General features: G+C 46.4%; 1 long non-coding RNA gene across 3 annotated transcripts; it reads left to right on the top strand.

Annotated features, from left to right (window-relative positions):
* The first annotated feature begins 175 nt into the window (after positions 1-175).
* LOC122241116 lies at positions 176-22442 on the top strand. 3 transcript variants are annotated; one of them, XR_006221089.1, is made up of 5 exons: positions 176-259; positions 848-1014; positions 14407-14480; positions 18189-18401; positions 22149-22442. It is a non-coding gene; the product is annotated as an uncharacterized LOC122241116 (long non-coding RNA). The 3 variants fall into 3 exon arrangements; XR_006221090.1 differs by lacking the exon at positions 176-259 and adding an exon at positions 720-752; XR_006221088.1 differs by lacking the exon at positions 176-259 and having other exon boundaries at positions 763-1014.
* Positions 22443-23261: the final 819 nt, after the last annotated feature.

Genomic DNA, 23261 nt, shown 5'->3' with positions numbered 1-23261 from the left:
TACAGCCGCCTGTGCCCCGAGGAGCCTCCTTTGGCCGCCACTGCTGCTGCTACAGGGTTATCTTAAGGCGCCGCTATTGCCCTCTGCTTCCCAGGCTACCCGGACCAGGGACTCGGGTCTCCAGCTCGTCTCGTGCCCTGAGCCTGCGGTGTCTTCGCGGTGGTGGCACGGCAGGTGTGCTTCCTCCAGCAGATCCTGCTCTCCTTCCTACCCTTTGCCCCTGGCGGGAACTGTTGGACTGCAGAACGGATGCCCCGAGGTAAGGCGACCCCAGAGCCGCCGAGGCAGAGCCCAGCACTGAAGAGGGAAGCCCCTCCCCTCCCAAAGCAGGCCGGCCACGCCCCGCCTCCACGCCGGAGCCCGGGCAGGGGGGAGGGGGAGGACGGGACTCGCGATGCTCTGGACGGAAGAGTAAATCCTCCTACCCCTCCACCCCTACTCTTACCCCCTCGCCCCACCAAGTATTATTCATCAAAACAACAGGGCGGCCATCTTTGAAAGGGATCACGTGACCCCCGCCAGGGAGGCGGGGCTTCTGGCCCCAGGACGAGGCAGCCAATGGGCCGCGGGCGTCGCGCCGCCGATTTCCTCTCGCCGGCGTCTCCTCCCGCTCCCGCCCCACCCCCTCCCCCCGCAGCCGTCCCGGAGGGGGAGGGGCGAGTGGGGGCTGAGGGCGGGCGGCGCGCGGGGGGCGGGGCGGGGCGGTGCCATGGCGACGGCGCGGGGGTGGCCGGCGCGGCGGGCGGGTCCAGGTAGGCTCCCCGGAGGCCCGGGCTGGCGGGAAGCTGGGCGTGGAGGGGACGGGGGGGCCTGCGCCGCGACCCCGCCGCGCTGCCGTTGTTCCCAGGCGATTGCCGTTTCGCGGCTCGGCGATGCAGACCACGTAAAGGACGACGGAAAACGTCTCCCTGCTGGCGCCGGTTCTGTAACGTATTGAGCGCTCACGTTCTGAAAAAAACCTTTGGACCCTCTTCTACCTCCGCCGAGAAAGCCCATCTGGAAGGAGACTCTAAAGTACAACTTCTATTTATTTGGCTTTTAGAGAGTTTCTGCTTTGGTTTGTTTTGGGGTTTTTTTTTTAGCATGTTCCAAAGTGACGGTAAAATTTGAGAGTATAAATGACAGACCCAGAAAATTTCAAAGTGCTTGCACAGACGTGAGAAAAGCTTTTGCTGTCAAAGAAAAGAAATCATCCTTACTTGCACAAGAATACCATTTTTTAATCGAGATATGCAATTATTAAAATCCTATTCGTTTTAGATGTACAACATAAGGTTTTGTGGGTTGGGGGGGCTGTGTTGTAAGTTTTTATTTAAGCTACGGTTAGTTCAGGAGCGCCTGGGTGGCTCGGTTGGTTGAGCCTCTGACTTGATTGCGGCTCAGGTCATGATCCCAAGGTTGTGGGATCGAGCCCCATGTCGGCCGTGGATCCTGCTTAAGATTCCCTCTCTCCCCCTGCCCTTCTCCCCAGCTCATTCTCTTTCTCTCTCAAAAAAAGATTCCAGTTAGTTCACATACAGTGTAATATTAGTTTCAGGTGCACAATCTAGTGATTCAGCACTTGCATATAACACCCAGGGCTCATGATACAAAGTACATTCCTTGATTCCCATCACCTATTTCACCTACCCTCCACCCACCTGCCCTCTGGTAACTATCAGTTTGTTCTCCAGTTAAGAGTCAGCTTCTTGGTTTGCCTTCCTGTCTCTCTCTTTTTTTTTTTTTCCTTCTCTTTGCTCATTTGTTTTGTTTCTTAAATTCCAAATATGCTTGAAATCATACAGTATTTGTCTTTCTCTAACCCACTTATTTCATTTAACATAATACTCTATACCTCCATCCATGTCCTTACAAATGGCAAGGTTCCATTCTTTTTCATGGCTGAGTAATATTCCATTCCATTCCTCTTCTTTATCCATTCGTCATTCCATGGACACGGGCTATTTCCGTAATTTGACCATTGTCTATAATGCTGCTATGAACTTGACATTTCCCTTTGAGTTAATATTTTTGTATTCTTTGCGTAAATACCCAGTAGCGCAATTGCTGGATCAGAGGCTAGTTCTGTTTTTAACTTTTTGAGGAACCCCCCCCCCATTCTTTTTTCCACACCGCCTGCTCCAGGTAGCATTCCCGCGAGCAGTGCAAGAGGGTTACAATATAATGATTTGATATATGTATATTTTGCAAAATAATTACCAAGATAGTTAACATCTGTCACCACACATATAGTTACAGTATTTTTCTTGTGATGAGAACTTTTTTTTTAATTTTTTTTTTTAACGTTTATTTATTTTTGAGACAGAGAGACAGAGCATGAACAGGGGAGGGGCAGAGAGAGAGGGAGACACAGAATCAGAAGCAGGCTCCAGGCTCCGAGCCATCAGCCCAGAGCCCGACGCGGGGCCCGAACTCACGGACCGCGAGATCGTGACCCGACCTGAAGTCGGACGCTCAACCGACTGAGCCACCCAGGCGCCCCATAGAACTTTTAAGAATTATTGTCTTTGTTGGGGCACCTGAGCGGCTCAGTCGGTTAAGTGTCCAACTTCGTCTCGGGTCGCGATCTCACGGCTCGTGAGTTCGAGCCCCACGTCGGGCTCTGTACTGACGGCTCAGAGCCTGGAGCCTGCTGAAGATTCTGTGTCTCCCTTTCTCTCTGCCCTCCCCTGCTCACATTCTGTCTGTCTGTCTGTCTCTCTCAAAAATAAATAAACATTAAAAAAAAATTTTTTTTAAAGAATTATTGTCGGGGCGCCTGAGTGGCTCAGTTGGTTGAGCGTCTGACTTCAGCTCAGGTCATGATCTCGCGGTTTGTGGGTTCGAGCCCCATGTCGGGCTCTGTGCTGACAGCTCAGAGCCTGGAGTCTGCTTTAGATTCTATGTCTCCCTCTCTCTATGCCCCTTCCCACTTGCGCTCTGTCTGTGTCTCTCTCTCTCTCTCAAAAATAAATAAACATTAAAAAAAAAAATTTTTTTAAGAATTATTGTCTTAGCAATTTTCTTTTTCAATGTTTATTTTATTTATTTATTTTGAGAGAGGAGGGGAGGGGCAGAGAAAGAGGGAGACAGAGAATCCCAAGCAGGCTATGCACTGTCAGCACTGAGCCCGATGCAGGGCTTGATCCTACCAAATGTGAGTCTGACACTTAACCAACTGAGCCATCCAGGCACCCCAGCAATTCTCAATACAATATATAATGCAGTATTTTATACATATGTATGGCAAATCTATAATACAGTATTGTTAACTGTAGTCCCATGCTGTACATTAAATCCCCAGGACTTACAACTGGGAGTTTGTACCTTTTGACCGCCTGACCCATTTCGCTCACCCCTACCCCACTCTGTCAATCACCGATCTGTTCTCTGAAGTATACAAATATTTTGTAATGTAGAAATCTAAACTGAGCATTCAATGTAGCAGTATCATAAAATTCTAGATTCTGCCACATCCCGAAGAATATACTTTGTTGGATGGTTTACGAAACCATAATCTTAAAGATTGTATTCTAGAATTAGAAGAATTTCAATTTTTCCCCCTTTGGTACTTGCTTAGAATAGTAAGCCGACAGCTAGATATGCAAGGAATTTGTGAGTAAAATGAGACCACTACTGGCTTTGCAAATTATCTGCTCTCCAGGAAAGGAATTCCGGGTGAGCCAGAATTTGGACTCCCGGTGACATTGATGTTAATATATTCACTTCTCCTTATTTTCAACATCCTTATTGTGATATAATTCACACACCATACAATTCACTCATTTAAAGTATGCAGAGGTCAGTGTATTCTCAGTTGTACGACCATCACTAATTCCAGAACAATTTCATCACCCCAAAAAGAAACCACATACCTATGAGCAGGTCACTTCCCACTCTCCCCTCTCCTCCCTGGGGGCAACCCAGTAACCTGCCTTCTGTCTCTGAATTTTCCTGTTCTGGACACATCAATGGAATCCTACATTATGTGGCCTTATGTGTCTAGTTGCTTTCTTTTTAAAAAAATTGTTTCTAATGTTTATTTATTTATTTTGAGACAGAGTACAAGTGGGGGAAGGGCAGAGAGAGAGAGAGGGAGACACAGAATCCGAAACAGGCTCCAGGCTCTGAGCTGTCAGCACAGAGCCTGATGTGGGGCTTGAACCCACAAACTGTGAGACCACGACCTGAGCCGAAGTCGGACGCTTAACTGACTGAGCCAGCCAGGCACCCCTAGTGTTTATTTATTTTGAGAAAAAGAGAGACAGAGTGTGAGCAGAGGAGGAGCAGAGAGAGAAGAAGACACAGAATCCCAAGCAGGCTCCAGGCTCTGAAGCTCTGAACTGTGAGCACAGAGCCCAACATGGGGCTTGAACTCACAAACAGCAAGGTCATGACCTGAGCCGAAGTTGGATACTTAACCAATTGAACCACTGAGGCACCCCCTTTTTTTTTTTAATGTTTACTTATTTTGAGAGAGAGAGTACACAAGTGGGGGGAGAGGGGCAGAGGGAGAGAGGGAGGGTGAGAGAAAGAGGGAGGGTGAGAGAGAGAGAGAGAGAGAGAGAGGGAGGGAGAGAATCTCAAGCAGGCTCCACACTGTCGGTGCAGAGCCAGACCCAGGGCTGGATCCCATGAACCGTGAGATCATGACCTGAGCCAAAATCAAGAGTTGGAGGCTTAACCAACTGAGCCACCCAGGCACCCTCTTATCATTTTCTTAGTAACCTCTTTTCTCTAGACACTTTATTGTAAGAATACAGTTTATGATACACATAACACGCAAAATACATATTTATCAACATTTATACTATCAGGAAGGCTTCTGATTGGGTAGGCTATTAATAGTCTAGTTTTTGAGGAGTTAAAAGTTTTACATGAAATTAAAATTTTTTTATGTTTATTTATTTTTGAGGGGGGTGCAAAGAGAATGGGGGGCAGAGGGTCTCAAGCGGGCTCCACGCTGACAGCAGAGAAGCCCTATGTGGGGCTGGAACTCACAAACCACATGGATGCTTAACCGACTTAGCCCCCCCCGATGCCCCAAAAGTTATACATGAAATTTAGACCTGGGGTGGGGGGGTTGGTACCCCCAAACCACTCTGTTGTTCCAGAGTCCACTGTAATACCATCACTTTGGGGATGTTCAGTCCATAACAATAGTCATATATTGTAAGAAATATCCCTCCCATTTTATGATGGGAGAACAAAATTTTCAGGGTTAAATGGCCTGCCCCAAGTCAAACAAGAAAATGATCAGGAACCTTGCTTCCCCTGAGTCCTATCCCTGTCACACAAATATCTCCGTGAGTTACAAGGACACGATATCAACGTTTTTACCATTTCCAAGGGAACTCTACTCCCTTTCTTTTTCTTCAACTCTACGATACTTTGTGTCAATACAATGTAATTTTGTAAAATCACGAAAATTAGAGATGAAGTCCCTTTGGTCACATACTACTGTACTCCCAGGTGTTTTCCAGGACGAGTACAGTCTTTAGTGCTTTTTACATTTGTGTTTTACCCCAAGTGCTAGAGTCCTTCCACTTCCCTTAGGAGAAGCTTTCCCACTATAGCGTAAAAGCGTCTCAGACATGTTCATGATACTTCGCTCATATTTGTCGTTTTGTTCAGTCACTGCCATTTGCTCATTACTTCAGCCCCTTTGGACCGTGGAAAATAATGTCTTCTGCTCTTGGGAGCTACCAAGCATCAGGGCCCAAGACAAATCAGTTCTATCTGGAAATGAGCAAAAGTACTTTTTTTTTTTAAATTTTTCCTTTGATGTTTACTTTTGAAAGAGAGACAGAGAGAGATCACGAGTCGGGGAGGAACAGAGAGGGAGACACAGAATCCGAAGCAGGCTCCAGGCTCTGAGCTGTCAGCACAGAGCCTCACGTGGGGCTCGAACTCACGAACCACAAGATCATGACCTGAGCCAAAGTCAGAAGCTCAGCTGACTGAGCCACCCAGGCGCCCCAAAAGTACTTTTTTTTTTTTAATTTTTTTTTTTTTTACGTTTATTTATTTTTGAGACAGAGAGAGACAGAGCATGAATGGGGGAGGGGCAGAGAGAGAGGGAGACACAGAATCCGAAGCAGGCTCCAGGCTCCAGGCTCCAGGCTCCAGGCTCCAGGCTCCAGGCTCCGAGCCATCAGCCCAGAGCCCGACGCGGGGCTCGAACTCACGGACCGCGAGATCGTGACCTGGCTGAAGTCGGACGCTTAACCGACTGCGCCACCCAGGCGCCCCAAACGTTTCTTTATTTTTGAGGGAGAAACAGAGTGTGAGCAGGGGAGGGGCAGAGAGAGAGGGAGACACAGAATCCGAAGCAGGCTCCAGGCTCCAAGCCATCAGCCCAGAGCCCGACGCGGGGCTCGAACTCACGGACCGCGAGATCGTGACCTGAGCTGAAGTCGGACGCTCAACTGACTGAGCCACCCAGGCGCCCCAAAAGTACTTTTTAATCCTAGTGACAGATAAAGGAGGAAACCATAGGACAAACTGAAACACGAAACTGAAAATAAAGGTACACCATGGGCAGATTTTTGTGATTTTATAAAGGGAGAGGAATTGTGTGGGGGCTTTATTTTTATTTTTTCCAGAACCCTTTTAGGAATAGCTTTTATTCAAGTACCAGCACATAGAGAGTTCACTGGATCCAAACATGTCTTCTGAATGATCTACAAAGCTCCATCTTCTCCTAGGTGATCTCCCTTGGGATCTATAAGTATATTCTGTTTTCCCTACTGCCATCGACCCCTTCCCCTGGACTCTGGATTCCCTCCCCTCCCACCTTCTAAAGGACTTTGGTCCAGGATTTATTCCCTTTCTTTTGCACCATCATATTTCTCCCTCCCTGCTGGACACATCATCTGGTGTAGGAAGACAAACTTAAAAAACCTCTACCCTAGGGGCGCCTGGGTGGCTCAGTCAGTTAAGCGTCTGACTTCGGCTCAGGTCATGATCTCGTGGTTCACAAGTTTGAGCCCCGCATCGGGCTCTGTGCTGACAGCTCAGAGCCTGGTGCCTGCCTCGGATTCTGTGTCTCCGTCTCTCTTTGCCTCTCTCCCTCTCTCTCTCTCTCTCAAAAAATAAACAAACATTAAAAAAAAGAAGCAGAAAACCCTTCAGGATGAAGTTTTTTTAATTTTTTTTTCAACATTTATTTATTTTTGAGACAGAGAGAGACAGAGCATGAATGGAGGAGGGTCAGAGAGAGAGGGAGACACAGAATCGGAAGCAGGCTCCAGGCTCTGAGCTGTCAGCCCAGAGCCCAATGCGGGGCTCGAACTCACAGACCGCGAGATCGTGACCTGAGTTGAAGTCGGATGCTTAACCGACTGAGCCACCCAGGTGCCCTGGGGATGAAGCTCTAAAAAAACCTCTACCTTGACCCTACATCTCCTTCGAACAATGCCTTCTTTCTAGGCTTCCTTGACCGCAAAACATCCCAAAAGAGATACCTTTTATTATTTCCATGCCCTCCCTTACTCCTATACCATTCTGAGAAAATTCTCTTGTCAGAGTCACCAATCACCTCCATTAGGCCCAGATCAGTTCCATTTCTGTGTCCCAACACCTGCTGGCCTTCTCAGCAGCAGCCAGCACAATTGGGCACTTGGGAAACACTGTCCCTTATATTGGCTTCCATGAGACCCCACACTCTGGTTTTCCGCCAGAAGCTCTTTCTCAGGTTCATTTGCTGCCTCGTCACCCAACCTTTAAATATTGCAAAGGGGCGCCTGGCTGGCTCAGTCGGTAGAGCATGAAACTCTTGATCTTGAAGTTTTAAGTTCAAGCCCCACATTGGATATAGAGATTACTTAAAATGTTTTTTTAAGAAGGCATAAAGATAGATAGATAGATAGATAGATAGATAGATAGATAGATAGATATCGTAGAGCCACAGGGCACCAGGTTGAACCCTCTCCTCCCTGTTGATACTCCTTCCCTAAGTCTCCAGTCCATGGCTCTATTTTTTTTTTTAAGTTTTATTTATTTATTTTGAGAGAGAGCATGAGCAGGGGAGGGGCAGAGACATGCAGGCAGGGCTCAAACCCATGAACCGTGAGATCATGACCTGAGCCAAAATCAAGAGTCAGATGCTTAACTGACTGAGCCACCCAGGCAGCCCTTGGGCCCATGGCTCTAGAGAGCATGTACATATGCTGATTGCCAAGTATGCATTTGTAGTCAAAATCTCTTCCCTGAATTCCACTTACACGTCCAGCTGCCTCGGTGATATTTGTATTGGGCCGTGTAATAGATACTTCGCCGCCACACATCTGCCCCCTCCCCTGCCCCCAGAGCGAATGTCCTCATTAGCCGTCCAGTGGCCCAAGCCCAAAGCCTTGGCATCATCCTTGATCTCTTCTTCCCTTCACACAGTCTGCCAACCAGTTATAGCCGGGCGTACTCCACATGTTCATGAGCTCGCCATTTTCTTCTTTCCAACTCCCCTGCAGTCCTTGAATCCAAGCCACCATCGTCTCCCGTGGGGCTATTTCACTGGTCCCATTTCACTCCTGTCCCTTTTCAATCTACACTGCAGAAAACAGGCAGTGAGACCTTCTTAAAACACAGATCATGTCATTTACCCATTCAGAAACCCCCTCAGTGATTCCCATTGTCCATTGAATAAAATGGCAAGATCCCTATCATGACTTGTAAGATCCTAAGGCATTTGGCCACCTCGGATTCTCTTGCCTCATCTTATACCACACGCCCTTTCTCCTGTGCTTCAGCCTTCCCTCTTCAGTAAGACAAACTCTTGGGGCGCCTGGGTGGCTCAGTCAGTTAAGTGTCTGACTTCAGCTCAGGTCAGGATCTCATGGTTCGTGGGTTCAAGCCCCACACTGGGCTTCCCATTGACCGTGCAGTGCCTGCCTGGGATGCTCTCTCTGCCCCCTCCCCCGCTTGCATGCGTGTGCTCTCTCTCTCTCTCTCTCTCTTAAATAAACTTAAAAAAAAAAACTGATTTAAAAAAAAAAAAAGACAAGCTCTTTCTCTCCTAGAGGCCTTCGTACTTGGCATCTCATTTACCTGAAAAACTCTTCCCCCAGCTTTTTGCGAGGCTGGTTCCTTCTCATCCTTCAGATCTTAGCTCAAATGTCACGTCTTCATCCGTGCATTAATTCATTTAACAAATATTTATTGAGCCCTTTGAATTTTAGGCCCTGTTCTAGGCACTGAGCATACAATACGTGTGGCCCTCGGAGAGGCAGACACCCGGCTAGAATTAGACGAGTGAGAGATTGAGGTAGGGAAGCACATGTGGAGGATGAGGGGTAAAAGAGAAGGTAAGGGGTGCTTTCAGACTGACTACAGGTCAGCCACTGTGGAAAGGGGAGGGGGACGGAAGCAGCATTGAGGAGAAAGAGTCTCACTCTGCAGAGCAGTTCTAAGGAAGATTTCGGCCAAGTTGCCCAATGGAAAAATCCCACCTCCTGCAGGAACGGGCCTGAATTAGCATTGCACCCCGCAGGTGGGACGGGCCCTGGGGAAGCCCGGCCTCTCGAAAACACTGTGGCGGATCCAGAGGGCCACAGGTGGAGTCCTGTGTCCACCTCCTGCCCCTCAGCAGGGAATCTGAGTCCTCCCGCTGCCGCGGCCCGCTGGCAGGACACGCTCGTCCTCCTCCTTCTGTGTCCAGGGACGGAGAATTTGAATGCCACTTCCCGCCACATGCTGCCGGCTCAACTCACTCTTCTCCAGGGCAGGAGGAAGAAGTTAGCTGCTTGCCGGCTTTGGGGTAGGAGCTGCAAATGCTAGACTCCCGAGCTTTGATCTGACGGTACCGTTTGCCTGCCTTAGGGGAGCGGAAATTCTGGTCCTCTCCCAGCTGTGGTAAGCAAACTGGGGCAGACCCTGTCCCTCTGGGCAAGGCTTTGGTCGGTTGTCCAAATGTGCCACTGCCTCATTTAGCATGAGTGTTTCCTGTTTGGGGGTCAAGTTTTAGCTCGTTTTGTTAATAATAAAGGTGACTTTTAGAAATTTCCACTTTTGCATCTCCTAGGTTCCTATTCCTCAACAGGTTCCAAATAGAGAACCTCCACCCCCACCCTGGAAAGTCCCGTCACCACCCTGAACAAGGTAGACAAGGTCCGAATACTCATGTGGCTTCTGTGCACATAAGTCACCTTGCTTTCTCTGTCATTCTTTTACTATATCCCGTTTAGTTCTTTCGTGGCACTTCATCAAAATCGGAAATATTTTCATTTGCCTGTTTATTTGTTTATCGCCTTCCCTCCCCCCCACACTATCTCCCACCAAGAGGATGTAAACCCTTCGGGGTCAGAGACCTGGCCCACCTTGTGTTTTGCTAAAATCCCAGTATCTAGAAAAGTACATGACTATTCAACACGTATTTATTGAGCACTGACTAGATACAGAGATGTAACGGCATAAAAAACAAAACAATTCCTGCCCCTGTGGAGCTTATGTGCTGGGGGGTGGGGGGAGCTGAAATAAAATAAGTAAATAGATTGTATAGTATATTAAAAGGAGACAAATGCTATAGATTAAAACAGATCCAGGAAGGGGAATAATGCTGAGATTAGTGTTTCCATTTTAAGTAGGGTGGTCAGAGAAGACCTGGGCAAGAAACATCTGAAGAAGGACTTGAAGGGAGTGAAGAAGGGAGCCAAGGGGGTATCTGTGGGAGAGCATTCAGAGCAGAGGTAACAGAAGGCCCTGAGTCAGGAACAGGCCTGGCAGGGCCAGTGTGGCCAAAGCAGAATGAGTGTTAGAGCAAGTAGGAGGTGACGTCTGTGGCTCTTTAAGACGGGAGCTGCTGGAAAGTTTTGAACAGAGAAGTGACCTGATCCCCTTATGTTTTAAAAGGATCACTCTGCTAGGTGGAAAACAGACCTGAGGGGAGCAAGAGGAGGGGCACAGAGACCAGTTAGGCAAGAGGTGCAATGATCCAGGCAAGAGGAATGGTCCAGGTGAAAGGAAGGTTTGGGGCTCAAACCAAGGACCTGGGACTCAAACCAAGATGGCAGCAATGAAGGTAGGGAGAAGTGGTTGGATTCTGGATCTATGGTGAAGGAAGAGCCAACAGAATTTGGGAGAGGATGTGAGAATGGATAAGAAGGGGGAGGTCAAGATGACTCCAACTATTAGTAGCGACCATTCATTGAGATGGTGAGGAGTATGGGTGGAGTAGAAGGGAGGAGAAGGTAATGGGTTCAGTTTGGGACATGTTAAACCTAGGATACGCATGAGACTGTGAAGTAAGGTTGTCAAGTAGACAGTGGGGTCTAATAGGCCTGGAATTTGGGAGACAGGTCTACACTACAGACGTCTGTTGAGCGTCTTTAGTGCACAGATGAAATTTAGTCATGAGATGGGATGAAATCACTCCACGGGTGATTACAGCAAGAGAGGAGGTCTCTGGACTGAGCTGGGGGACCTCCAACATTAAGAAGCAAGGAGTGGACAGGGTGCCTGGGCGGCTCAGTGGGTTAAGCGTTGGGCTTTGGCTCATGTCATCTCACAGTTCCTGAGTTCGAGCCCCGCATCAGGCTCTATGGGGACAGCTCAGAGCCTGGAGCCTGCTTCGGATTCTGTGTCTCCCTTTTTCTCTGCCACCCCCCCTCCCGCCCCACCGCATTCTGTCTCTCATTCTCTCTCTCTCTCTCAAAAATAAATAAACATTAAAAAGAAGAAAAAAGAAAAAATGTGAGGGGGGCAACTAGCTGGCTCGGTTGGTGGAGCATGTGACTCTTGATGTCAGCGTTGTGAGTTCAAAACCCAGGTTGGAGTCTACTTATAAGCAGACAGACAAACAAACAAGGATAGACAACTCTCTCAAGAAGTTTTGTGACGAAAGAGAGCCAAGAAATGGGACATCCGCTGGAGCAAGAAGTGGGTCAAAGTATTTTGTGTCTAAGATTGGGAGGGTGGGGCGCCTGGGTGGCGCAGTTGGCTGAGCGTCCGACTTCAGCTCAGGTCATGATCTCATGGTTTGCGAGTTCGAGCCCCGCGTCTGGCTCTGCACCGACAGCTCAGAGCCTGAAGCCTGTTTGGGGCGCCCGGGTGGCTCAGTTGGTTGAGCATCCGACTTGGGCTCAGGTCATGGTCTCACTGTCTGTGAGTTCAAGCCCCGCGTCAGGCTCTGTGCTGACAGCCCAGAGTCTGGAGCCTGCTTCGGATTCTGTGTCTCCCTCTCTCTCTGTCCTTCACCGGCTCATGCTCTGTCCCTCTGTCTGTCTCTCAGAAATAAATAAACGTGAAAAAAAATAATAAGAAGATTGGGAGGAAATAATAGCATATCTTGTATGTTCATGAGAATTATTCATAGAGAGGGGAAAATTTGAAGAGTTAGGAGAAAGTGGAGAGAAAACAGGAGCACTGTTAGATTCTGTGCACCAGTGGGGTCGTCTTTGAATCCTTTACCTCCTAAGAAGTAAGCGTGTCCTCACGTAAGAGGATATTTCCGCTTGGAAGGAACATCATAACAATTTATTTCTTACGCAAAAACAATAGTTTATTTCTTATGCAAAGCCTGTAAGGCCTCCATCTTGTTTGCCATTGCTGCTGACTTGATGTTAGCAATTTTCTAGATGTTCAGCTTTCTTCTTGCATAAAATGCTGCAGCAGACCTGCCAAGGAGTGACCACTGCTTTATGAGGCCTTGTTGGTAGCGGTAGGTCATTTGGGGCTATGATCACAGGTCATGCGTTGTGATTGACTTAACGCCTCTAAAAGTTAACTCTGTTAAGTCTGCCTTTTCCGATACTCACCTGGGCTAAGGATTCAGAATTTCTCTTGCTAGGAGTCGGGTCTCATTTCCATGGGATTACACAGCCTAATGTCTGGGGTTGTTTGATACACTCAGCAGACGTGGTTGCCAAAGCCAGGAAGGAAAAAAAAAAAAAAGAAAAGAAAACAATGCTGCTGACTCAGTCTCTCATCTATGCTGGCATCCAGTAACCACATGCTGGGCGAAGCATTGTGCAAGACACAAAGACTCACTGGTGAATCAAGAAACCCTAGGTGTTACCCTACTCATAAGATGCTTACAGTCAAGGAGAGAGAGAAAATACAGACAGAAGTGTAAGTCACAGTCGAACGTGTTAAGTGCCATAAAAGAAATTAAGGAAAGCGCTGAAAGAGTCCAGCAACAACAACAACAACAACAACAACAACAACAACAACAACAAAGAAAAGAGAGAGAGAGATTATGACTTCTGGTTTGGATGATGGAGCTCTGATTTACTGAAATAGGCAAGGATTCTGAAGGAAATTTACCCACAACCCTCCTTACAATGATCTCAGCTTTCCCCCATATTTTAAAACATAACGATTCACTTTTATTGTTTTTAAAGATTTTACTTTATTTTTGTTTTCATTTTCTTAACATTTTCATTTATTTTTGACAGACAGAGAGACAGAGTGTGAGCGGGGGAGGGGCAGAGAGAGAGAGGGAGACACAGAATCCCAAGCAGGCTCCAGGCTCCGAGCTGTCAGCACAGAGCCTGATGCGGGGCTCAAACTCACAGAGCTGTGAGATCATGACCTGAGCTGAAGTCAGATGCTCAACTGACTGAGCCACCCAGGCACCCCTAAAGATTTTATTTTTAAGTAATCTCTACAACCAACGTGGGGCTCGAACTTACAACCCCGAGATCAAGAGTTACATCTCTCCTGACTAAGCCAACCATGTGGCCTGCGATTCATTTTTATAATCCCCTGAAAAACAGGAACATTTTGACCCCACTTTCATTTTGCAGCCAAATGGACAGATGCTACCTCTTTTTGATAACATTTTTCCATTAATGTTATGTTTAAAATTTAATATCAGAAGAGTTTTGTTTAATTTTTAAAAGCTAACAAGTGGTTGCATTTTAATAAAAATAAGATTTACTGTGTTTAAAAAAAATTTTTTTTTAACGTTGATTTCTTTTTGAGAGACCGAGAAAAAGCAGGGGAGGGGGAGGAGCAGAGGGAGAGGGAGACCCAGAATCCGAAGCAGGATCCAGGCTCTGAGCTGTCAGCACAGAGACCAATGCGGGGCTCGAACCCACCAACCGTGAGATCATGACTGAGCTGACATCGGATGCTTAACTGAGCCACCCAGGTGCCCCTAGATTTAATGTGTTTTTAATCAGGTGGACCACTCACCAACTCAATATCTGTATTTCCTCATTAAGTGATAAGAAAAGTGTTATCTGAAGGAAACTCTATATTGGCTATATTTTCATAAGTCACCTGCCTTTCTCTCTTCGCTTAGAAAAGATTGATAAATGTGTCAACTGGCATAAGAAAGGGACATGGTGGAGGGTCACCACCTTACCTGGGAGGAAATCAGTCACATCAAATTCCAGGAACTTGAGGAGAGGAAAGACGTTCGTATTATCACAAAGTAAAAAATGCTAATTGTGCCTCTTTCCCCTATTTCTTCTTTCTTAATGTTTCTAGCAGCTTCAAGTGTCACTTGGCTGACATCACAGCCGACCCGAGAGAGGCAGGAAGAAGTTGTACTTCTACTGAAGGTAGAAAATCATCTAAAAAGCTATAATTTGTTTTGTTTCGGGAGGTTATAAGTTTGATGTGAGTAAAGGGCAAAGAGAACATGTTCCTTCCTCCCCCAGCTTCCAGCAGTGTGTGTGTGTGTGTGTGTGTGTGTGTGTGTGTGTGTGTGCATGTGTGTAAGAGGAATTGGAGAGGTAATCAAACTGTTTAGAAGGTATGTCAACCATGTAAATTGTAAAACATAAGGCACGTTTCTATTTTTATGCAACCACATAAAAATTACAAGTTTTTATCAATGTTTTATATAGAGAGGGAGATATATAAATACTTACAAACCTATGTTATTTGAACATGATTTCCATTGGTATATTTAGTGCCTGTTTTCTTATATCTCTAGCTGGCATATATTTTTTTACCTTTTTTAAAACTTTGAGTATGGTTGACCTTGACACGTATTTAAGATGAGATTCCACGGGTACCTGGGTGGCTCAGTCGGTTAAGCGGCCGACTTCGGCTCAGGTCATGATCTTGCAGTCCGTGAGTTCGAGCCCCGCGTCGGGTTCTGTGCTGACAGCTCAGAGCCTGGAGCCTGTTTCAGATTGTGTGTCTCCCTGTCTCTCTGCCCCTCCCCTGTTCATGCTCTGTCTCTCTCTGTCTCAAAAATAAACAAAACATTAAAAGAAAATTAAAAAAAAAGAAAGAAAGAAAGCGAGAGAGATAGAGTGCAAGCAGGGGAGGAACAGAGAGAGAGGGAGACACAGAATCCAAAGCAGGCTCCAGGCCCTGAGCTGTCAGCATGGAGCCCGATGCAGGGCTCAAACTCACGAACTGCAAGATCATACCTGAGCCGAAGTCAGATGCCCAACTGACTGAGCCACCCAGGCACCCCTGAGCCATTTTATTCTTGATGAACATATATTTCCAGATTTTGGCAGTTATAAACAATGCTGTTATGGATATTTTCAGTTTTGTACCCTGGCACACCTGAGCACATGCATTCTCCTTTCTTTCTTTCTTTCTTTCTTTCTTTCTTTCTTTCTTTCTTTCTTCCTGGATTTCTAAAGCTTGTTGAATAGCAATGAAACATTTTTTTTTTGAAATTAACATTAATGAAAGAATAATGTTCTTTTTTTTTTTAATTTTTTTTTAACATTTATTTATTTTTGAGACAGAGAGAGACAGAGCATGAACGGGGGAGGGGCAGAGAGAGAGGAAGACACAGAATCGGAAGCAGGCTCCAGGCTCTGAGCCATCAGCCCAGAGCCCGACGTGGGGCTCGAACTCACAGACCGCGAGATCGTGACCCGACCTGAAGTCGGACGCTTAACCGACTGAGCCACCCAGGCGCCCCAAATAATGTTCTTCTTTATCTACAAAAGCTCCTAGAACATTAAATCCTAGTCACCCCCACCTAATACAAAACATTATGATAAAGCAGAACCAGCCATTTGCAATTCCTAGCTTTTTCCCATCTTGGAGCAAGCAAAGCAAGATTGCCTTTTTTCTTTTTTCTTTTTTTTTAATTGCGAGAGCATGCACACCCATGCAAGCAGGGGAGGGGCACGGGGAGAGAGAGAAAGAATCCCAAGAAGGCTCCACCCTCGGCATGGAGCCCAATGCAGGGCTCGATCCCACGACCCTAGGATCGTGAACTGAGCTGAAATCAAGAGCCGACGCTTAACTGACTGAGCCATCCAGGCGCCCCAAGGTTGCCTTTCTTGCCGACTAATCCTCATCTGTACCTATGTATATATCTGTATATGTTTTTTAAAGTTTCTTTTTTATGATAACTCACGTTTGAATCTTTAAACAAGTGTCTATGCAGGAGGAAGGTGGGTGGAGCACTGACAACGCTTGTCTGGCCGTAGCCACGGGAACAAAGGCAGAGTTCAGACTGGGCCTCTGAGGGCAAGGCTCCCGACCCAGGCCAACCCCCACTGCGTGGAGGTCTGAGTTGTCAAAGATGACACTGTTTTGGTAACGAGCTCCTGGGCAGACTCCCGACCTATTTCCAGTGACTGCGTGGCTTCATTCAGGCTGCTAGCCACTGTGGTGGAGAGGAAGACGCTGGAGGGAACATTCTGTCTTTCAAGAGAGTTCCTGGTTTCCAGGCTGAGCATCATTGTGCCTCCATGCTGTTCCCTTTGGGGCTTCTTGGCAAAATGCAAATCCGCCTCCTCGTCCCTTTTCTGGCAGCAGCGCCTCCCCCAGGGTGAAGATTTCAACCTTGCCCTCGGAGTCGGGCTCTCTCCCCTCTGGAGCTGGACTTTGAACTCCTTTCCAAACGCCAGGAAAAGGACTCTGCCTGGACCGAAAGTCCTTTCCAGCAAATGTGCCTCCAGGTGAAGCACCAAGGGTTTCAGAAAGCACTTAAACCTGCACCAGGACTGGTACTGTGCGGAGTGCAGAAGGAACCACTTTCTGGAATGGGAGCACTTCCTGCTGGCTCCTGGGCTGTTCGAGCTGTGCAGGGTGCCCTCGCTCGGACCCGGCGTCCCTCCTTCCTTTGACTTGAAAATAGCCGTCTCTTCATTATAATGCAATTATTTCTTTTCCCGGCAATTTCGAATATTTTTCTCAGTTCATTTACATTCATGGGCTTGAATGGAAAGCTCAAGTGATATATTTCATACCTGGACTTACCTATGTTTTGTTGGTTCAATCTAGTGATGCCATCCTGCGTCATTCAGGGCGCAGGGAAATGGGAGCAGCTTACACAGGAGGAGAGAGGTACCATAGCGCGACGCTGAGTAAGGCGGTCTCTAAAATCACAGGGGTTTCAAGCAATTTGCCAGCAAATCAAGCTTCCGCAACCTTCAGTTTTTCAGTCTGTGAAGTTTAGATAATAATAACACTTACCTTACAGTGTTACTGTAAGGCGTGTCCGCAAGGACTCCTTACGACGCGAGTAACGAAGTCCAACCCAAGCTGTGTTAGATACTCGAAGGCTTTTACTGACCCGCCTGACTTGAAGAAAGAGTGGGAGGCAGGGAATGAGGGGAGAATGAAGTGCCTTCCTACCATCCATAAATAAAAATCTTACACTCCGAATGGGTCAGTTGTGCCCTTGTTACCTAAACTCTGAACCAGTCGCTACGGGTGTGGGAAATGCCAACCACGACCAAAGCTGTCCTGGCCCCCTCTCAGACCCAGGTGTAGCCAGTCCCATTCTAAGCCCCCGGCCGGGACAAAATGGGACAAGGGCAGAATGGATGGTAGAGAGGCAACCATAATGTCCACTGCACCAGATTCATGAGTAACTGAGCACAGGGCTCAGTCTGGGGCTTGGGACTCAGCAGTCTGTCAACGCTCGTCGTTTACGTGCCTCCGGCACCATAATCTGCCCTGCCATCCTCAATATTAAGATAAGCACTCTTTGGGGCACCTCAGTGGCTCAGTTGGTTGAACGTCCCGACCGACATCAGCTCAGGTCATGATCTCACAGTTCCCAAGTTCGAGTCCCGTGTCGGGCTCTGTGCTGACAGCTCAGAGCCTGGGGCCTGTTTCCGATTCTGTGTCTCCCTCTCTCTGACCCTCCCCCCGCTCATGCTCTGTCTCTCTCTGTCTCAAAAATAAATAAACGTTAAAAAAAAAATTAAATAAAAAATTTTTTTCAAAAAAAAAAAGATAAGCGCTTTTCAAAGGGGTTAGATAAATCTATACCTCCTCATGGGAAAAAAAAAAAAGTTATCCTTTAATTTCATGACTAGTGATTCTTATATTCACAGAAAATGCTTTCGTAGCAGGAATTGAACTGGGTACCTGTTATTTTCAACCTCAGCCAAAAGCTTGTTTGTTGTACTGATTAGAAGACTATTTTGCAAAGGGCCCAAAATGCTGCACCCCAAAGATGTAATTAAATGCCGATGGGCACACGGAGTAAATATCGAAAGTAAACCTGTCATCTGTGGAGAACTAAAGACCTTTCAAATGAATGGAGGGTAAGAAAATTAGGGGAAATAGTATCCTACAAAAGATCTCAGGGGAAATAAAGTAGGGATTCTTGTCCTGGGCAGAAACAAAGTGAATATAAAAAGCATCCATTATTCACTGTCTGAGACTCCAAACAAAGAGGTTATAAAATAACAATAATCAGCAACCAAACTGGAGTGAAATTTCTGGAGTGATGGATGTTCTCTGGAATGTGAGGGTATGTGGGGATGGTTGCACAACTGCATAAATTTACTAAAAATTATCAGACTGTACGCTTATAATGGGTGAATTTTATGGTGTGTAAATTATAACTCAGTAAAGCTGTTAACATTTTTAAGAACACAAGAGTCACACTCCAAGAAATTACATTTTTATTACAAGCAAAATTGAAGTGCTGTTTTTCCTCCTTCTACCCATCTTCTCTTCCTTTGTTCTTGTTTGTTTCTTCCTTTGTTGCTGTTTTTTTGTTTTGTTTTTGTTTTTTTCCATTTAAGCGAATTCAGAAGGGATAGGTAATGGAGACGCCTGCTAGGAGACATTCCTTTGCTAAGGATGAGCCTTTCCAGCTGTCTGAAGGGCCAACATCTGGTAGTGATTTTGTGGAAAGATCTTTGATCAGTGCTCCTTGGAGCCAGAACATGAGAGATCTAGACAGAGTCAAAGTCTCTGAAACTTCTTTTTTTTTTTTTTTTTTTAAGTATTTATTCATTTATTTTGAGAGAGAGAGACCATGAGCTGGGAAGGGGCAGAGAGAGAGGTGAGAGACTCCCAAGCAGGATCCAAGCCACCCACGCAGACCTGCATGCTTGAACCCAAGAACCGTGAGATCATGACCTGAGCTGAAATCAAGAGTTGGATGCTCAATTGACTGAGCCCCCCCAGGCACACACACCCCCCCCTTTTTTAAATCTGTGAAGCTTCTTTACAAACAGCAGAAACACTGAGCTTGTACATTTCTGAACTAGGGCTATTTGGTAGGAGGGGCTTTTTTTTTTTTTTTAACCTCAGCTTTATTGAGGTATAACGGACATACCTACTAATGGCCTTAATCGTGTTACTGATTTGACCCACATGGTTGGCAGATCAAAACCAGAATCTGGCACATCTTTACCTGGAGGCCATGCCGTAGCCTGGGAGATGGGGCAAAATTGCCTTGTGAAGCCTTGAGAAAGAACATATAACTCACAGTATCCAAAGGTGGGGAGTTGCGTTTTCGGCTTCCTTGTGGTCAGGTACTTTCCTCACCTTGCCCCTATAGTCAGAGGCCAACACCTCTGAATTTGGGAGCAGCGACCTAGAATAAGGTTTATATGCACGAAGACCTTTGTAGAAAGCTTTGGAATATGCAAAGTGTAACTCAGTAGAAACATTAAATGTCCCTGAGTTCCCAACAACAAGCACACATGAGCACACAGTAGGCACACTGTATATTGAAGGAATGAAGAAATGAAGAATTGAAAAGTTTTCTCAGGGTGCCTGGCTGGCTCCGTCAGTAGGGCCCGTGGCTCTTGACCTCAGGGTGGTGAGTTTGAGCCCCATGTTGGGCACGGAGCCCAACAACAAATGAAGGAAGGAAAGAAGAAAGAAAAAGAAAGAAAGAAAGAAAGAAAGAAAGAAAGAAAGAAAGAAAGAAAAAGAAAGGAAGAAAGAAGTTTTCTCTATAGAAATCATTTCTAGGGCACCCGGGTGACTCAGTCAGTTAAGTGCCCGACTTCAGTCCAGGTCATGATCTCCTGGTTCATGAGTTCAAGCCCCATGTGGCATTCTGTGCTAACAGCACAGAGCCTGCTTGGGATTCTCTCTCTTCATCTCTCTCTGCCCCTCCCCCACTCCCGTGTGCACACTCTGTCTCTCTCTCTCTCTCAAAATAAACTTTAAAAAACGTCTTCCTGGTGTTCTAGTGGCCAAAATAGCAGAAGAAAAAGGAGAAACATACGTGAGGAATAAAGGTACAACATTTTAGGGGCGCCTGGGTGTCTCAGTTAAGCATCTGACTTCGGCTCAGGTCACGATCTCACAGTCCGTGAGTTCGAGCCCCGTGTTGGGCTCTGTGCTGACAGCTCTGAGCCTGGAGCCTGCTTGGGATTCTGTGTCTCACTCTGTCTCTCTCTCTGCCCCTCCCCTGCTCATGCTCTGTCTCTCTCTGTCTCAAAAATAAATAAAAACATTAAAAAAAAAAAAAGGGTACAACATTTTATAAAGCAGTAGGGTTGACCCAAGGTGAAATGATTCATCACGAGGAACATACTAAGTATGTTCTGAATAAGATTCCGAATATACACTCTGGAGCCAGGTCATCCGATTTCAGATTGACTTCCCCATTTTACGAACGGTGACCTTGAGCATGTTACTTCATGTAAGACAATCTGTGTCTCTCTCTGGGTTCCCGGACCCAATCCTGATGTAGGAGGGGGTGTTCCCACACGCACAGCCCCCAGCAATTCTGACACCAGTCTGAGAATTCAAGTCCATTCTGACACCATCCACCAGAGATAGCATCAGATCCCACAGGTTACGGGCTCAGTCCTTCAACACTGCCCCCCGCACCTTTGCTGCAACACTCCAGATGCCGATTGCAAGCCCTAGGCTGTTACCTGTGTCTCTGGCCCAACCAGCTACAGATAGGAAGTTCCACTGACCTCCTCTTTAAGTGCCTTTAATTTGCCAGAGCAGCTCCCAGAACTCAGGGAAACATGTTTATCAGTTTATGAAAGGACATCGTAAAGGACATGAATCGGCAGCCAAATGAGGAGATGCACAGGGTGAGGTCTGGGGGAAGGGCACAGAGCTTCCCTGCCCTCTCCAGGAGGACCATTCCCTCTACTCTCCGTGTGTTCAACCCAGAAGCTCTCCAAAGCCGGTCCTTTGGGGTTGTTATGGAAGCTCTCTTGCAAAGTCAGGATTGACTGATTGGCTGATTCAACCTCTAGTCTCTCTCTCCTTCCTGGAGGTGGAGAGTGGGGCTGAAATTTCCAACCCCCCTGTCACGCGGTTGGTCACCCCGGTACCCAGCCCCTCACCTTGGGTGAGGTCCAAACGTCACCTTCCTTAATGCAACAAAAGACACATTTATCCCACTCGACACTCAGGAAATTTCAAGGGTTTGGAGAGGTGTGAGCCAGGATCTGTAAATGAAGACCAAATATATATAAGAAAACTATTTTGGGGGCACCTGGGTGACTTAGTCCATTGACAGCGTGACTCTTGATTTCAGCTCAGGTCATGATCTCAGGGGTGGGTTCATGAGATCAAGCCCCACGTCAGGCTCTGTGCTGAGCATGGAACCTGTTTGGATTCTCTCTCCCCCTCTCTCTCTGCCCCTCCCATGCTCATGCTTTTTTTACTCTCTCTCAAATAAATTAAAAAAAAAAAAAAAAAACTATTTTGGTCATCTGTATGACCAGATATATATTTCTTACAAATCACAATACTGCAGGGTCAAAATTTCCTCATCTATAAAATGGGAGTAAGAATAGTAGCTATTTCATATGTTGTGAAAACTAAGTGTGCTGACCTCTGTAAAGTACTTAGAAATTGGCTTGACCCCTACATGGGAAGCATTATATAAGTGTTTTATTATTATTATTGTTATTATTGCCTATTTTTTCAACCTTTCTTTTAGTGAATAGCACTTTTCAGCCTTTCTCTGTACATCATACCCTTCTCCATTCAGACCCATTGGTAGTGAACTACCAAAGGTATGTGTACTTAGCTGAGATGCTCACTTTTTCTTTCCTTTTTTTTTTTTTTTTGAGATGTTCGTACTTTTGAATGTGAATTATGCCTGCCCCTTCTCCAGTCTTGTGGATTCCTAGTGCCTACAGTGGAAAGATCTGAGAATCTACACCAAAGGACATTAATACCGCCCACCAATATGAGGACATGAAACCAATCACCAGTCCAGAAGACGTTTAGTACAGAGGTTCAAGCCTATGGTTCTACTCTCGGCTCTGTCCCTACCCAACCTCGTGACCCTCCTAGGAAATCACTTACCCTCTCTGTAACTCAGTGTCCCTCATCTGCCAAATAGAGATACCACTTACCACGAACACTGGGTTTTGAGTCTCTTCCCATTGGCAGAGGATGATTGCTTAAACCCAAAGAGTGGAAGCCCGGCTTAAAGGATTTTATTTGTTTGGTCGTATTTGGATTCCTGTATTGAGAACGTACAAGTATTTTTATCATAATCATTATCCTTATCAATATCTAGGTAATATAAACTGAGGCAAAGAGGCCAGGAAAAATGAGAATCAGTTCTTGCCTATTTTTCACAATTTATATTCAATAATGCTTAGGAATTCCCAGGTGCTTCTCTCTAACTGCACTGTGTTTAGTTTTTAGGACAGCTTCTGTGCAAAAGAAAAGCACACCTCGAACTGGCTTCAACAAAAAATGGATTTTATTGATTTACATCACCACAAAGTCCAGAAGTAGACTTTGAGGTCAGCTTTGTTCAGGAGGCCGAACAGCAGACTCAGGTTTCTTCTTGGTTCTCTCTCTGCTTTCTGCATTATCTGCTTCCTCTTCTGGCTGGCTTCGTTCAGGGTGTTCAGGTGGTTCCGAGGATGGGGCATATTTCCTCACCCAAGCCTTGCAAGGAAGACTGATCATCTGGTCCCATCATTCCCAGCTAGAATCCTGAAACTCACTCAGATTAGATCGCCTTGGACCACGTGCAGAGACAACAACGAAAAGCACTATGTGATTTAGTCTCTGTCACCTGTCACACATTTCACAGCTGGAGCTTGGGTAGAGTTAACTTCAGTAGCACCAAACAGATACCTTCCTAGCAAAAGAAAGTCCCATCATCCCCCTCAGTAGTTTCTGAGACAGCTTTTTCTGAGAAATAAGTGGCTAAATAAATACTA

This window comes from Panthera tigris, chromosome C1 (assembly GCF_018350195.1).
Source record: "Panthera tigris isolate Pti1 chromosome C1, P.tigris_Pti1_mat1.1, whole genome shotgun sequence".
Lineage (NCBI taxonomy): Eukaryota > Metazoa > Chordata > Mammalia > Carnivora > Felidae > Panthera > Panthera tigris.
Note: the sequence above shows the minus strand (reverse complement) of the source record. Positions and strands in the feature narration are given on the sequence as shown.